The sequence below is a fragment of the Anomaloglossus baeobatrachus genome, chromosome 3, assembly GCF_048569485.1.
Source record: "Anomaloglossus baeobatrachus isolate aAnoBae1 chromosome 3, aAnoBae1.hap1, whole genome shotgun sequence".
Taxonomy (NCBI): domain Eukaryota; kingdom Metazoa; phylum Chordata; class Amphibia; order Anura; family Aromobatidae; genus Anomaloglossus; species Anomaloglossus baeobatrachus.
In genome coordinates, this window is record NC_134355.1 from 698,398,533 (window position 1) to 698,412,640 (window position 14,108).

At 45.4% G+C, this 14,108-nt stretch overlaps 19 non-coding genes across 19 annotated transcripts; 7 read left to right on the forward strand and 12 right to left on the reverse strand.

Moving 5' to 3' along the window:
* The first annotated feature begins 458 nt into the window (after positions 1–458).
* Positions 459–532, forward strand: TRNAN-GUU (transfer RNA asparagine (anticodon GUU)). Its single transcript has one exon. It is a non-coding gene; the product is annotated as a tRNA-Asn (tRNA).
* Positions 533–1,149: 617 nt separating this feature from the next.
* TRNAA-CGC (transfer RNA alanine (anticodon CGC)) lies at positions 1,150–1,222 on the reverse strand. Its single transcript has one exon. It is a non-coding gene; the product is annotated as a tRNA-Ala (tRNA).
* Positions 1,223–1,826: 604 nt separating this feature from the next.
* Positions 1,827–1,899, reverse strand: TRNAA-UGC (transfer RNA alanine (anticodon UGC)). The gene has a single exon. It is a non-coding gene; the product is annotated as a tRNA-Ala (tRNA).
* Positions 1,900–2,575: 676 nt separating this feature from the next.
* Positions 2,576–2,649, forward strand: TRNAN-GUU (transfer RNA asparagine (anticodon GUU)). The gene has a single exon. It is a non-coding gene; the product is annotated as a tRNA-Asn (tRNA).
* A 617-nt stretch (positions 2,650–3,266) lies between these two features.
* TRNAA-CGC (transfer RNA alanine (anticodon CGC)) lies at positions 3,267–3,339 on the reverse strand. The gene has a single exon. It is a non-coding gene; the product is annotated as a tRNA-Ala (tRNA).
* A 603-nt stretch (positions 3,340–3,942) lies between these two features.
* On the reverse strand, positions 3,943–4,015 carry TRNAA-UGC (transfer RNA alanine (anticodon UGC)). Its single transcript has one exon. It is a non-coding gene; the product is annotated as a tRNA-Ala (tRNA).
* Positions 4,016–4,690: 675 nt separating this feature from the next.
* TRNAN-GUU (transfer RNA asparagine (anticodon GUU)) lies at positions 4,691–4,764 on the forward strand. Its single transcript has one exon. It is a non-coding gene; the product is annotated as a tRNA-Asn (tRNA).
* A 1,292-nt stretch (positions 4,765–6,056) lies between these two features.
* On the reverse strand, positions 6,057–6,129 carry TRNAA-UGC (transfer RNA alanine (anticodon UGC)). Its single transcript has one exon. It is a non-coding gene; the product is annotated as a tRNA-Ala (tRNA).
* A 676-nt stretch (positions 6,130–6,805) lies between these two features.
* TRNAN-GUU (transfer RNA asparagine (anticodon GUU)) lies at positions 6,806–6,879 on the forward strand. The gene has a single exon. It is a non-coding gene; the product is annotated as a tRNA-Asn (tRNA).
* A 617-nt stretch (positions 6,880–7,496) lies between these two features.
* TRNAA-CGC (transfer RNA alanine (anticodon CGC)) lies at positions 7,497–7,569 on the reverse strand. The gene has a single exon. It is a non-coding gene; the product is annotated as a tRNA-Ala (tRNA).
* Positions 7,570–8,171: 602 nt separating this feature from the next.
* Positions 8,172–8,244, reverse strand: TRNAA-UGC (transfer RNA alanine (anticodon UGC)). The gene has a single exon. It is a non-coding gene; the product is annotated as a tRNA-Ala (tRNA).
* Positions 8,245–8,920: 676 nt separating this feature from the next.
* On the forward strand, positions 8,921–8,994 carry TRNAN-GUU (transfer RNA asparagine (anticodon GUU)). The gene has a single exon. It is a non-coding gene; the product is annotated as a tRNA-Asn (tRNA).
* Positions 8,995–9,611: 617 nt separating this feature from the next.
* Positions 9,612–9,684, reverse strand: TRNAA-CGC (transfer RNA alanine (anticodon CGC)). The gene has a single exon. It is a non-coding gene; the product is annotated as a tRNA-Ala (tRNA).
* A 596-nt stretch (positions 9,685–10,280) lies between these two features.
* On the reverse strand, positions 10,281–10,353 carry TRNAA-UGC (transfer RNA alanine (anticodon UGC)). Its single transcript has one exon. It is a non-coding gene; the product is annotated as a tRNA-Ala (tRNA).
* Positions 10,354–11,029: 676 nt separating this feature from the next.
* TRNAN-GUU (transfer RNA asparagine (anticodon GUU)) lies at positions 11,030–11,103 on the forward strand. Its single transcript has one exon. It is a non-coding gene; the product is annotated as a tRNA-Asn (tRNA).
* Positions 11,104–11,720: 617 nt separating this feature from the next.
* Positions 11,721–11,793, reverse strand: TRNAA-CGC (transfer RNA alanine (anticodon CGC)). Its single transcript has one exon. It is a non-coding gene; the product is annotated as a tRNA-Ala (tRNA).
* A 602-nt stretch (positions 11,794–12,395) lies between these two features.
* TRNAA-UGC (transfer RNA alanine (anticodon UGC)) lies at positions 12,396–12,468 on the reverse strand. Its single transcript has one exon. It is a non-coding gene; the product is annotated as a tRNA-Ala (tRNA).
* Positions 12,469–13,144: 676 nt separating this feature from the next.
* TRNAN-GUU (transfer RNA asparagine (anticodon GUU)) lies at positions 13,145–13,218 on the forward strand. Its single transcript has one exon. It is a non-coding gene; the product is annotated as a tRNA-Asn (tRNA).
* A 617-nt stretch (positions 13,219–13,835) lies between these two features.
* On the reverse strand, positions 13,836–13,908 carry TRNAA-CGC (transfer RNA alanine (anticodon CGC)). Its single transcript has one exon. It is a non-coding gene; the product is annotated as a tRNA-Ala (tRNA).
* Between the last annotated feature and the right edge of the window lie 200 nt (positions 13,909–14,108).

Sequence of the window (14,108 nt, forward strand, 5' to 3'; positions counted from 1 at the left end):
ACCCTTTACATATCTACGAAGAACCGAGGGGTAAGCAATAAAAAACCCCTTAATAGTTTGGAGACGAAAGTTGCAATGTAGCACAATATCAGTCTTATCGAAGAAATATAATGATGACCTGTATAAAAAGAATCAACTAGCAGAGGATGGTTTCGATCCATCGACCTCTGGGTTATGGGCCCAGCACGCTTCCGCTGCGCCACTCTGCTGCCGGTGGTCTGTTCGTTGAGAAGGTCTATTTATCGACTGACTTTTCAAAAGTGGCTAAAATGTATTTGGTCTTTGTGATGGAATCCATCAGCAGGAGCTTATTGTCGGCGCCTCGAGTCCTCCTGAGCATCAGCAATTGTCTCTTTGTTTTTGCTGATTTCTTTTTGTCATATTATGTTAAAAAGTTGATCTGAGAAACCTGTGCCTGGCCTGCCTGGCTGAGAGTTCCTGTAGAAAGATCTGTTTGCGTCTCTGTGGCGCAATTGGTTAGCGCGTTCGGCTGTTAACCGAAAGGATGGTGGTTCAAGCCCACCCAGGGACGATGGTCTTTTTTGCTTAAGTAGCAGCCTATGTACGAGTGAAGAAGGTTCCACGTCGTCTTTCAATTGCTCTCCCGACAAATAACTCTGTTGCTCGCTGCCTACGTTTTGAACTCCCGAGTTAGAATGGAGGAGACTTTTGGAAAAGAGCTCTTTGTATGTGGACGGAAGCAGCTTAGCTGGGCTGTGTTTATTCAGGGGCGATGGTCTCTTTGGCTCGAGTAGCATTCTAGGGGTGTAAAAGGTTCCACGTTAGCTTTCGGCTGAGCTGCTCTCCCAACAAAAAACTCTCTGTTGCTTTGTGCTTACGTTTTGAACTCCTCAGGTACAACGGAGGAGACCCTTCTAGAAGAGCTGTTTGTAGGTGGACAGAGGGAGCATAGCTGGGCTGTGTTTACTAGCAGGATGAGCCCTCCGATAGAACGCGCAAACATCCTTCGAGCTGGAATTGAACCAGCAACCCAAGGATTTGCTCATTTACATCTACAGTCTTTGGCTCTACCAGCTGAGCTATTGAAGGCTTGTCTTGGCCTTGGTTGAAAGCCTCCTAGTTTTAGCTGTTGGAGTTTTGAGCATGAGGTGAAAAGGCAATCACTGCCACCATGTGAAATATAACTCTTGGAGAATGCGGGCATCGATCCCGCTGCCTCTCACATGCGAAGCGAGCGCTCTACCACTTGAGCTAATTCCCCTGGCGTGACAGTTGTGCCTTTAGTTTCTTGCCACACTTCATAGGGATTTTCTTATCATGTCAGGTGAGAAGCTGCATTGTTATATCGTATTTTTTTTCTGTAAGAATAGCTTTTTTGTTTTTTTTTTTTTTTTTTTTTTAAGTGTGAGTTCCATGTTGCCATAGTAGAAGATCATCGGAGGACTTTACAAGGTGAAGGGTGGCTTCCAAATACATGCACACCTCTTCCAAGCAAAGCCTTTACATATCTACGGAGAAGACAAAAAACTCTCTGTTGATTTGTGCTTACGTTTTGATCTCCTCACTCCTCAGGTACAACGGAGGAGACCTTTCTAGAAGAGCTGTTTGTAGGTGGACGGAACGAGCATAGCTGGGCTGTGTTTACCAGCCGGATGAACCTTCCGATAGAATGCGCAAAACTCCTTTGAGCCGGAATTGAACCAGCGACCTAAGGATTGCTAACTTTCTTCTACAGTCTTCGGCTCTACCAGCTGAGCTATCGAAGGCTTGTTTTGTCCTTGATCGAAAGCCTCCTAGTTTTAGCTGTTGGAGTTTTGAGCATGAGGTAAAAAGACAATCACTTCTACCATGTGAAAAATAACTCTTGGAGAATGCGGGCATCGATCCCGCTGCCTCTCGCATGCAAAGCGAGCGCTCTGCCACTTGAGCTAATCCCCCTGGCATGACAGGTCTGCCTTTAGTTTCTTGCCACACTTCACGGTGATTTTCTCATCATGTCAGGTGAGAAGCTGCAATGCTATATGGCAATTTTTATGTAAGAATAGCTTGCTTTTTTTTTTACAGTGTGAGTTCCATTTTACCATAGTAGAAGATCATCGGAGGAGTTTAAAAGGTGAAGGGTGGCTTACAAATACATGCACACCTCTTCCAAGCAAACCCTTTACATATCTACGAAGAACCGAGGGGTAAGCAATAAAAAACCCCTTAATAGTTTGGAGACGAAAGTTGCAATGTAGCACAATATCAGTCTTATCGAAGAAATATAATGATGACCTGTATAAAAAGAATCAACTAGCAGAGGATGGTTTCGATCCATCGACCTCTGGGTTATGGGCCCAGCACGCTTCCGCTGCGCCACTCTGCTGCCGGTGGTCTGTTCGTTGAGAAGGTCTATTTATCGACTGACTTTTCAAAAGTGGCTAAAATGTATTTGGTCTTTGTGATGGAATCCATCAGCAGGAGCTTATTGTCGGCGCCTCGAGTCCTCCTGAGCATCAGCAATTGTCTCTTTGTTTTTGCTGATTTCTTTTTGTCATATTATGTTAAAAAGTTGATCTGAGAAACCTGTGCCTGGCCTGCCTGGCTGAGAGTTCCTGTAGAAAGATCTGTTTGCGTCTCTGTGGCGCAATTGGTTAGCGCGTTCGGCTGTTAACCGAAAGGATGGTGGTTCAAGCCCACCCAGGGACGATGGTCTTTTTTGCTTAAGTAGCAGCCTATGTACGAGTGAAGAAGGTTCCACGTCGTCTTTCAATTGCTCTCCCGACAAATAACTCTGTTGCTCGCTGCCTACGTTTTGAACTCCCGAGTTAGAATGGAGGATACTTTTGGAAAAGAGCTCTTTGTATGTGGACGGAAGCAGCTTAGCTGGGCTGTGTTTATTCAGGGGCGATGGTCTCTTTGGCTCGAGTAGCATTCTAGGGGTGTAAAAGGTTCCACGTTAGCTTTCGGCTGAGCTGCTCTCCCAACAAAAAACTCTCTGTTGCTTTGTGCTTACGTTTTGAACTCCTCAGGTACAACGGAGGAGACCCTTCTAGAAGAGCTGTTTGTAGGTGGACAGAGGGAGCATAGCTGGGCTGTGTTTACTAGCAGGATGAGCCCTCCGATAGAACGCGCAAACATCCTTCGAGCTGGAATTGAACCAGCAACCCAAGGATTTGCTCATTTACATCTACAGTCTTTGGCTCTACCAGCTGAGCTATTGAAGGCTTGTCTTGGCCTTGGTTGAAAGCCTCCTAGTTTTAGCTGTTGGAGTTTTGAGCATGAGGTGAAAAGGCAATCACTGCTACCATGTGAAAAATAACTCTTGGAGAATGCGGGCATCGATCCCGCTGCCTCTCACATGCGAAGCGAGCGCTCTACCACTTGAGCTAATTCCCCTGGCGGGACAGTTGTGCCTTTAGTTTCTTGCCACACTTCATAGGGATTTTCTTATCATGTCAGGTGAGAAGCTGCATTGTTATATGGTATTTTTTTTCTGTAAGAATAGCTTTTTTTTTTTTTTTTTTTTTTTTTTGTAAGTGTGAGTTCCATGTTGCCATAGTAGAAGATCATCGGAGGACTTTACAAGGTGAAGGGTGGCTTCCAAATACATGCACGCCTCTTCCAAGCAAAGCCTTTACATATCTACGGAGAAGACAAAAAACTCTCTGTTGATTTGTGCTTACGTTTTGATCTCCTCACTCCTCAGGTACAACGGAGGAGACCTTTCTAGAAGAGCTGTTTGTAGGTGGACGGAACGAGCATAGCTGGGCTGTGTTTACCAGCCGGATGAACCTTCCGATAGAATGCGCAAAACTCCTTCGAGCCGGAATTGAACCAGCGACCTAAGGATTGCTAACTTTCTTCTACAGTCTTCGGCTCTACCAGCTGAGCTATCGAAGGCTTGTTTTGTCCTTGATCGAAAGCCTCCTAGTTTTAGCTGTTGGAGTTTTGAGCATGAGGTAAAAAGACAATCACTGCTACCATGTGAAAAATAACTCTTGGAGAATGCGGGCATCGATCCCGCTGCCTCTCGCATGCAAAGCGAGCGCTCTGCCACTTGAGCTAATCCCCCTGGCATGACAGGTCTGCCTTTAGCTTCTTGCCACACTTCACGGTGATTTTCTCATCATGTCAGGTGAGAAGCTGCAATGCTATATGGCAATTTTTATGTAAGAATAGCTTGCTTTTTTTTTACAGTGTGAGTTCCATTTTACCATAGTAGAAGATCATCGGAGGAGTTTAAAAGGTGAAGGGTGGCTTACAAATACATGCACACCTCTTCCAAGCAAACCCTTTACATATCTACGAAGAACCGAGGGGTAAGCAATAAAAAACCCCTTAATAGTTTGGAGACGAAAGTTGCAATGTAGCACAATATCAGTCTTATCGAAGAAATATAATGATGACCTGTATAAAAAGAATCTATTAGCAGAGGATGGTTTCGATTCATCGACCTCTGGGTTATGGGCCCAGCACGCTTCCGCTGCGCCACTCTGCTGCCGGTGGTATGTTCGTTGAGAAGGTCTATTTATCGACTGACTTTTCAAAAGTGGCTAAAATGTATTTGGTCTTTGTGATGGAATCCATCAGCAGGAGCTTATTGTCGGCGCCTCGAGTCCTCCTGAGCATCAGCAATTGTCTCTTTGTTTTTGCTGATTTCTTTTTGTCATATTATGTTAAAAAGTTGATCTGAGAAACCTGTGTCTGGCCTGCCTGGCTGAGAGTTCCTGTAGAAAGATCTGTTTGCGTCTCTGTGGCGCAATTGGTTAGCGCGTTCGGCTGTTAACCGAAAGGATGGTGGTTCAAGCCCACCCAGGGACGATGGTCTTTTTTGCTTAAGTAGCAGCCTATGTACGAGTGAAGAAGGTTCCACGTCGTCTTTCAATTGCTCTCCCGACAAATAACTCTGTTGCTCGCTGCCTACGTTTTGAACTCCCGAGTTAGAATGGAGGAGACTTTTGGAAAAGAGCTCTTTGTATGTGGACGGAAGCAGCTTAGCTGGGCTGTGTTTATTCAGGGGCGATGGTCTCTTTGGCTCGAGTAGCATTCTAGGGGTGTAAAAGGTTCCACGTTAGCTTTCGGCTGAGCTGCTCTCCCAACAAAAAACTCTCTGTTGCTTTGTGCTTACGTTTTGAACTCCTCAGGTACAACGGAGGAGACCCTTCTAGAAGAGCTGTTTGTAGGTGGACAGAGGGAGCATAGCTGGGCTGTGTTTACTAGCAGGATGAGCCCTCCGATAGAACGCGCAAACATCCTTCGAGCTGGAATTGAACCAGCAACCCAAGGATTTGCTCATTTACATCTACAGTCTTTGGCTCTACCAGCTGAGCTATTGAAGGCTTGTCTTGGCCTTGGTTGAAAGCCTCCTAGTTTTAGCTGTTGGAGTTTTGAGCATGAGGTGAAAAGGCAATCACTGCTACCATGTGAAAAATAACTCTTGGAGAATGCTGGCATCGATCCCGCTGCCTCTCACATGCGAAGCGAGCGCTCTACCACTTGAGCTAATTCCCCTGGCGGGACAGTTGTGCCTTTAGTTTCTTGCCACACTTCATAGGGATTTTCTTATCATGTCAGGTGAGAAGCTGCATTGTTATATGGTATTTTTTTTCTGTAAGAATAGCTTTTTTTTTTTTTTTTTTTTTTTTTGTAAGTGTGAGTTCCATGTTGCCATAGTAGAAGATCATTGGAGGACTTTACAAGGTGAAGGGTGGCTTCCAAATACATGCACGCCTCTTCCAAGCAAAGCCTTTACATATCTACGGAGAAGACAAAAAACTCTCTGTTGATTTGTGCTTACGTTTTGATCTCCTCACTCCTCAGGTACAACGGAGGAGACCTTTCTAGAAGAGCTGTTTGTAGGTGGACGGAACGAGCATAGCTGGGCTGTGTTTACCAGCCGGATGAACCTTCCGATAGAATGCGCAAAACTCCTTCGAGCCGGAATTGAACCAGCGACCTAAGGATTGCTAACTTTCTTCTACAGTCTTCGGCTCTACCAGCTGAGCTATCGAAGGCTTGTTTTGTCCTTGATCGAAAGCCTCCTAGTTTTAGCTGTTGGAGTTTTGAGCATGAGGTAAAAAGACAATCACTGCTACCATGTGAAAAATAACTCTTGGAGAATGCGGGCATCGATCCCGCTGCCTCTCGCATGCAAAGCGAGCGCTCTGCCACTTGAGCTAATCCCCCTGGCATGACAGGTCTGCCTTTAGTTTCTTGCCACACTTCACGGTGATTTTCTCATCATGTCAGGTGAGAAGCTGCAATGCTATATGGCAATTTTTATGTAAGAATAGCTTGCTTTTTTTTTTACAGTGTGAGTTCCATTTTACCATAGTAGAAGATCATCGGAGGAGTTTAAAAGGTGAAGGGTGGCTTACAAATACATGCACACCTCTTCCAAGCAAACCCTTTACATATCTACGAAGAACCGAGGGGTAAGCAATAAAAAACCCCTTAATAGTTTGGAGACGAAAGTTGCAATGTAGCACAATATCAGTCTTATCGAAGAAATATAATGATGACCTGAATAAAAAGAATCAATTAGCAGAGGATGGTTTCGATCCATCGACCTCTGGGTTATGGGCCCAGCACGCTTCCGCTGCGCCACTCTGCTGCCGGTGGTCTGTTCGTTGAGAAGGTCTATTTATCGACTGACTTTTCAAAAGTGGCTAAAATGTATTTGGTCTTTGTGATGGAATCCATCAGCAGGAGCTTATTGTCGGCGCCTCGAGTCCTCCTGAGCATCAGCAATTGTCTCTTTGTTTTTGCTGATTTCTTTTTGTCATATTATGTTAAAAAGTTGATCTGAGAAACCTGTGCCTGGCCTGCCTGGCTGAGAGTTCCTGTAGAAAGATCTGTTTGCGTCTCTGTGGCGCAATTGGTTAGCGCGTTCGGCTGTTAACCGAAAGGATGGTGGTTCAAGCCCACCCAGGGACGATGGTCTTTTTTGCTTAAGTAGCAGCCTATGTACGAGTGAAGAAGGTTCCACGTCGTCTTTCAATTGCTCTCCCGACAAATAACTCTGTTGCTCGCTGCCTACGTTTTGAACTCCCGAGTTAGAATGGAGGAGACTTTTGGAAAAGAGCTCTTTGTATGTGGACGGAAGCAGCTTAGCTGGGCTGTGTTTATTCAGGGGCGATGGTCTCTTTGGCTCGAGTAGCATTCTAGGGGTGTAAAAGGTTCCACGTTAGCTTTCGGCTGAGCTGCTCTCCCAACAAAAAACTCTCTGTTGCTTTGTGCTTACGTTTTGAACTCCTCAGGTACAACGGAGGAGACCCTTCTAGAAGAGCTGTTTGTAGGTGGACAGAGGGAGCATAGCTGGGCTGTGTTTACTAGCAGGATGAGCCCTCCGATAGAACGCGCAAACATCCTTCGAGCTGGAATTGAACCAGCGACCCAAGGATTTGCTCATTTACATCTACAGTCTTTGGCTCTACCAGCTGAGCTATTGAAGGCTTGTCTTGGCCTTGGTTGAAAGCCTCCTAGTTTTAGCTGTTGGAGTTTTGAGCATGAGGTGAAAAGGCAATCACTGCTACCATGTGAAAAATAACTCTTGGAGAATGCGGGCATCGATCCCGCTGCCTCTCACATGCGAAGCGAGCGCTCTACCACTTGAGCTAATTCCCCTGGCGGGACAGTTGTGCCTTTAGTTTCTTGCCACACTTCATAGGGATTTTCTTATCATGTCAGGTGAGAAGCTACATTGTTATATGGTATTTTTTTTCTGTAAGAATAGCTTTTTTTTTTTTTTTTTTTTTTTTTGTAAGTGTGAGTTCCATGTTGCCATAGTAGAAGATCATCGGAGGACTTTACAAGGTGAAGGGTGGCTTCCAAATACATGCACGCCTCTTCCAAGCAAAGCCTTTACATATCTACGGAGAAGACAAAAAACTCTCTGTTGATTTGTGCTTACGTTTTGATCTCCTCACTCCTCAGGTACAACGGAGGAGACCTTTCTAGAAGAGCTGTTTGTAGGTGGACGGAACGAGCATAGCTGGGCTGTGTTTACCAGCCGGATGAACCTTCCGATAGAATGCGCAAAACTCCTTCGAGCCGGAATTGAACCAGCGACCTAAGGATTGCTAACTTTCTTCTACAGTCTTCGGCTCTACCAGCTGAGCTATCGAAGGCTTGTTTTGTCCTTGATCGAAAGCCTCCTAGTTTTAGCTGTTGGAGTTTTGAGCATGAGGTAAAAAGACAATCACTGCTACCATGTGAAAAATAACTCTTGGAGAATGCGGGCATCGATCCCGCTGCCTCTCGCATGCAAAGCGAGCGCTCTGCCACTTGAGCTAATCCCCCTGGCATGACAGGTCTGCCTTTAGTTTCTTGCCACACTTCACGGTGATTTTCTCATCATGTCAGGTGAGAAGCTGCAATGCTATATGGCAATTTTTATGTAAGAATAGCTTGCTTTTTTTTTTACAGTGTGAGTTCCATTTTACCATAGTAGAAGATCATCGGAGGAGTTTAAAAGGTGAAGGGTGGCTTACAAATACATGCACACCTCTTCCAAGCAAACCCTTTACATATCTACGAAGAACCGAGGGGTAAGCAATAAAAAACCCCTTAATAGTTTGGAGACGAAAGTTGCAATGTAGCACAATATCAGTCTTATCGAAGAAATATAATGATGACCTGTATAAAAAGAATCAATTAGCACAGGATGGTTTCGATCCATCGACCTCTGGGTTATGGGCCCAGCACGCTTCCGCTGCGCCACTCTGCTGCCGGTGGTATGTTCGTTGAGAAGGTCTATTTATCGACTGACTTTTCAAAAGTGGCTAAAATGTATTTGGTCTTTGTGATGGAATCCATCAGCAGGAGCTTATTGTCGGCGCCTCGAGTCCTCCTGAGCATCAGCAATTGTCTCTTTGTTTTTGCTGATTTCTTTTTGTCATATTATGTTAAAAAGTTGATCTGAGAAACCTGTGCCTGGCCTGCCTGGCTGAGAGTTCCTGTAGAAAGATCTGTTTGCGTCTCTGTGGCGCAATTGGTTAGCGCGTTCGGCTGTTAACCGAAAGGATGGTGGTTCAAGCCCACCCAGGGACGATGGTCTTTTTTGCTTAAGTAGCAGCCTATGTACGAGTGAAGAAGGTTCCACGTCGTCTTTCAATTGCTCTCCCGACAAATAACTCTGTTGCTCGCTGCCTACGTTTTGAACTCCCGAGTTAGAATGGAGGAGACTTTTGGAAAAGAGCTCTTTGTATGTGGACGGAAGCAGCTTAGCTGGGCTGTGTTTATTCAGGGGCGATGGTCTCTTTGGCTCGAGTAGCATTCTAGGGGTGTAAAAGGTTCCACGTTAGCTTTCGGCTGAGCTGCTCTCCCAACAAAAAACTCTCTGTTGCTTTGTGCTTACGTTTTGAACTCCTCAGGTACAACGGAGTAGACCCTTCTAGAAGAGCTGTTTGTAGGTGGACAGAGGGAGCATAGCTGGGCTGTGTTTACTAGCAGGATGAGCCCTCCGATAGAACGCGCAAACATCCTTCGAGCTGGAATTGAACCAGCGACCCAAGGATTTGCTCATTTACATCTACAGTCTTTGGCTCTACCAGCTGAGCTATTGAAGGCTTGTCTTGGCCTTGGTTGAAAGCCTCCTAGTTTTAGCTGTTGGAGTTTTGAGCATGAGGTGAAAAGGCAATCACTGCTACCATGTGAAAAATAACTCTTGGAGAATGCGGGCATCGATCCCGCTGCCTCTCACATGCGAAGCGAGCGCTCTACCACTTGAGCTAATTCCCCTGGCGGGACAGTTGTGCCTTTAGTTTCTTGCCACACTTCATAGGGATTTTCTTATCATGTCAGGTGAGAAGCTGCATTGTTATATGGTATTTTTTTTCTGTAAGAATAGCTTTTTTTTTTTTTTTTTTTTTAAGTGTGAGTTCCATGTTGCCATAGTAGAAGATCATCGGAGGACTTTACAAGGTGAAGGGTGGCTTCCAAATACATGCACGCCTCTTCCAAGCAAAGCCTTTACATATCTACGGAGAAGACAAAAAACTCTCTGTTGATTTGTGCTTACGTTTTGATCTCCTCACTCCTCAGGTACAACGGAGGAGACCTTTCTAGAAGAGCTGTTTGTAGGTGGACGGAACGAGCATAGCTGGGCTGTGTTTACCAGCCGGATGAACCTTCCGATAGAATGCGCAAAACTCCTTCGAGCCGGAATTGAACCAGCGACCTAAGGATTGCTAACTTTCTTCTACAGTCTTCGGCTCTACCAGCTGAGCTATCGAAGGCTTGTTTTGTCCTTGATCGAAAGCCTCCTAGTTTTAGCTGTTGGAGTTTTGAGCATGAGGTAAAAAGACAATCACTGCTACCATGTGAAAAATAACTCTTGGAGAATGCGGGCATCGATCCCGCTGCCTCTCGCATGCAAAGCGAGCGCTCTGCCACTTGAGCTAATCCCCCTGGCATGACAGGTCTGCCTTTAGTTTCTTGCCACACTTCACGGTGATTTTCTCATCATGTCAGGTGAGAAGCTGCAATGCTATATGGCAATTTTTATGTAAGAATAGCTTGCTTTTTTTTTTACAGTGTGAGTTCCATTTTACCATAGTAGAAGATCATCGGAGGAGTTTAAAAGGTGAAGGGTGGCTTACAAATACATGCACACCTCTTCCAAGCAAACCCTTTACATATCTACGAAGAACCGAGGGGTAAGCAATAAAAAACCCCTTAATAGTTTGGAGACGAAAGTTGCAATGTAGCACAATATCAGTCTTATCGAAGAAATATAATGATGACCTGTATAAAAAGAATCAATTAGCAGAGGATGGTTTCGATCCATCGACCTCTGGGTTATGGGCCCAGCACGCTTCCGCTGCGCCACTCTGCTGCCGGTGGTATGTTCGTTGAGAAGGTCTATTTATCGACTGACTTTTCAAAAGTGGCTAAAATGTATTTGGTCTTTGTGATGGAATCCATCAGCAGGAGCTTATTGTCGGCGCCTCGAGTCCTCCTGAGCATCAGCAATTGTCTCTTTGTTTTTGCTGATTTCTTTTTGTCATATTATGTTAAAAAGTTGATCTGAGAAACCTGTGCCTGGCCTGCCTGGCTGAGAGTTCCTGTAGAAAGATCTGTTTGCGTCTCTGTGGCGCAATTGGTTAGCGCGTTCGGCTGTTAACCGAAAGGATGGTGGTTCAAGCCCACCCAGGGACGATGGTCTTTTTTGCTTAAGTAGCAGCCTATGTACGAGTGAAGAAGGTTCCACGTCGTCTTTCAATTGCTCTCCCGACAAATAACTCTGTTGCTCGCTGCCTACGTTTTGAACTCCCGAGTTAGAATGGAGGAGACTTTTGGAAAAGAGCTCTTTGTATGTGGACGGAAGCAGCTTAGCTGGGCTGTGTTTATTCAGGGGCGATGGTCTCTTTGGCTCGAGTAGCATTCTAGGGGTGTAAAAGGTTCCACGTTAGCTTTCGGCTGAGCTGCTCTCCCAACAAAAAACTCTCTGTTGCTTTGTGCTTATGTTTTGAACTCCTCAGGTACAACGGAGGAGACCCTTCTAGAAGAGCTGTTTGTAGGTGGACAGAGGGAGCATAGCTGGGCTGTGTTTACTAGCAGAATGAGCCCTCCGATAGAACGCGCAAACATCCTTCGAGCTGGAATTGAACCAGCAACCCAAGGATTTGCTCATTTACATCTACAGTCTTTGGCTCTACCAGCTGAGCTATTGAAGGCTTGTCTTGGCCTTGGTTGAAAGCCTCCTAGTTTTAGCTGTTGGAGTTTTGAGCATGAGGTGAAAAGGCAATCACTGCTACCATGTGAAAAATAACTCTTGGAGAATGCGGGCATCGATCCCGCTGCCTCTCACATGCGAAGCGAGCGCTCTACCACTTGAGCTAATTCCCCTGGCGGGACAGTTGTGCCTTTAGTTTCTTGCCACACTTCATAGGGATTTTCTTATCATGTCAGGTGAGAAGCTGCATTGTTATATGGTATTTTTTTTCTGTAAGAATAGCTTTTTTTTTTTTTTTTTTTTTTTTTGTAAGTGTGAGTTCCATGTTGCCATAGTAGAAGATCATCGGAGGACTTTACAAGGTGAAGGGTGGCTTCCAAATACATGCACGCCTCTTCCAAGCAAAGCCTTTACATATCTACGGAGAAGACAAAAAACTCTCTGTTGATTTGTGCTTACGTTTTGATCTCCTCACTCCTCAGGTACAACGGAGGAGACCTTTCTAGAAGAGCTGTTTGTAGGTGGACGGAACGAGCATAGCTGGGCTGTGTTTACCAGCCGGATGAACCTTCCGATAGAATGCGCAAAACTCCTTCGAGCCGGAATTGAACCAGCGACCTAAGGATTGCTAACTTTCTTCTACAGTCTTCGGCTCTACCAGCTGAGCTATCGAAGGCTTGTTTTGTCCTTGATCGAAAGCCTCCTAGTTTTAGCTGTTGGAGTTTTGAGCATGAGGTAAAAAGACAATCACTGCTACCATGTGAAAAATAACTCTTGGAGAATGCGGGCATCGATCCCGCTGCCTCTCGCATGCAAAGCGAGCGCTCTGCCACTTGAGCTAATCCCCCTGGCATGACAGGTCTGCCTTTAGTTTCTTGCCACACTTCACGGTGATTTTCTCATCATGTCAGGTGAGAAGCTGCAATGCTATATGGCAATTTTTATGTAAGAATAGCTTGCTTTTTTTTTTACAGTGTGAGTTCCATTTTACCATAGTAGAAGATCATCGGAGGAGTTTAAAAGGTGAAGGGTGGCTTACAAATACATGCACACCTCTTCCAAGCAAACCCTTTACATATCTACGAAGAACCGAGGGGTAAGCAATAAAAAACCCCTTAATAGTTTGGAGACGAAAGTTGCAATGTAGCACAATATCAGTCTTATCGAAGAAATATAATGATGACCTGTATAAAAAGAATCAATTAGCAGAGGATGGTTTCGATCCATCGACCTCTGGGTTATGGGCCCAGCACGCTTCCGCTGCGCCACTCTGCTGCCGGTGGTCTGTTCGTTGAGAAGGTCTATTTATCGACTGACTTTTCAAAAGTGGCTAAAATGTATTTGGTCTTTGTGATGGAATCCATCAGCAGGAGCTTATTGTCGGCGCCTCGAGTCCTCCTGAGCATCAGCAATTGTCTCTTTGTTTTTGCTGATTTCTTTTTGTCATATTATGTTAAAAAGTTGATCTGAGAAACCTGTGCCTGGCCTTCCTGGCTGAGAGTTCCTGTAGAAAGATCTGTTTGCGTCTCTGTGGCGCAATTGGTTAGCGCGTTCGGCTGTTAACCGAAAGGATGGTGGTTCAAGCCCACCCAGGGACGATGGTCTTTTTTGCTTAAGTAGCAGCCTATGTACGAGTGAAGAAGGTTCCACGTCGTCTTTCAATTGCTCTCCCGACAAATAACTCTGTTGCTCGCTGCCTACGTTTTGAACTCCCGAGTTAGAATGGAGGAGACTTTTGGAAAAGAGCTCTTTGTATGTGGACGGAAGCAGCTTAGCTGGGCTGTGTTTATTCAGGGGCGATGGTCTCTTTGGCTCGAGTAGCATTCTAGGGGTGTAAAAGGTTCCACGTTAGCTTTCGGCTGAGCTGCTCTCCCAACGAAAAACTCTCTGTTGCTTTGTGCTTACGTTTTGAACTCCTCAGGTACAACGGAGGAGACCCTTCTAGAAGAGCTGTTTGTAGGTGGACAGAGGGAGCATAGCTGGGCTGTGTTTACTAGCAGGATGAGCCCTCCGATAGAACGCGCAAACATCCTTCGAGCTGGAATTGAACCAGCAACCCAAGGATTTGCTCATTTACATCTACAGTCTTTGGCTCTACCAGCTGAGCTATTGAAGGCTTGTCTTGGCCTTGGTTGAAAGCCTCCTAGTTTTAGCTGTTGGAGTTTTGAGCATGAGGTGAAAAGGCAATCACTGCTACCATGTGAAAAATAACTTTTGGAGAATGCGGGCATCGATCCCGCTGCCTCTCACATGCGAAGCGAGCGCTCTACCACTTGAGCTAATTCCCCTGGCGGGACAGTTGTGCCTTTAGTTTCTTGCCACACTTCATAGGGATTTTCTTATCATGTCAGGTGAGAAGCTGCATTGTTATATGGTATTTTTTTTCTGTAAGAATAGCTTTTTTTTTTTTTTTTTTTTAAGTGTGAGTTCCATGTTGCCATAGTAGAAGATCATCGGAGGACTTTACAAGGTGAAGGGTGGCTTCCAA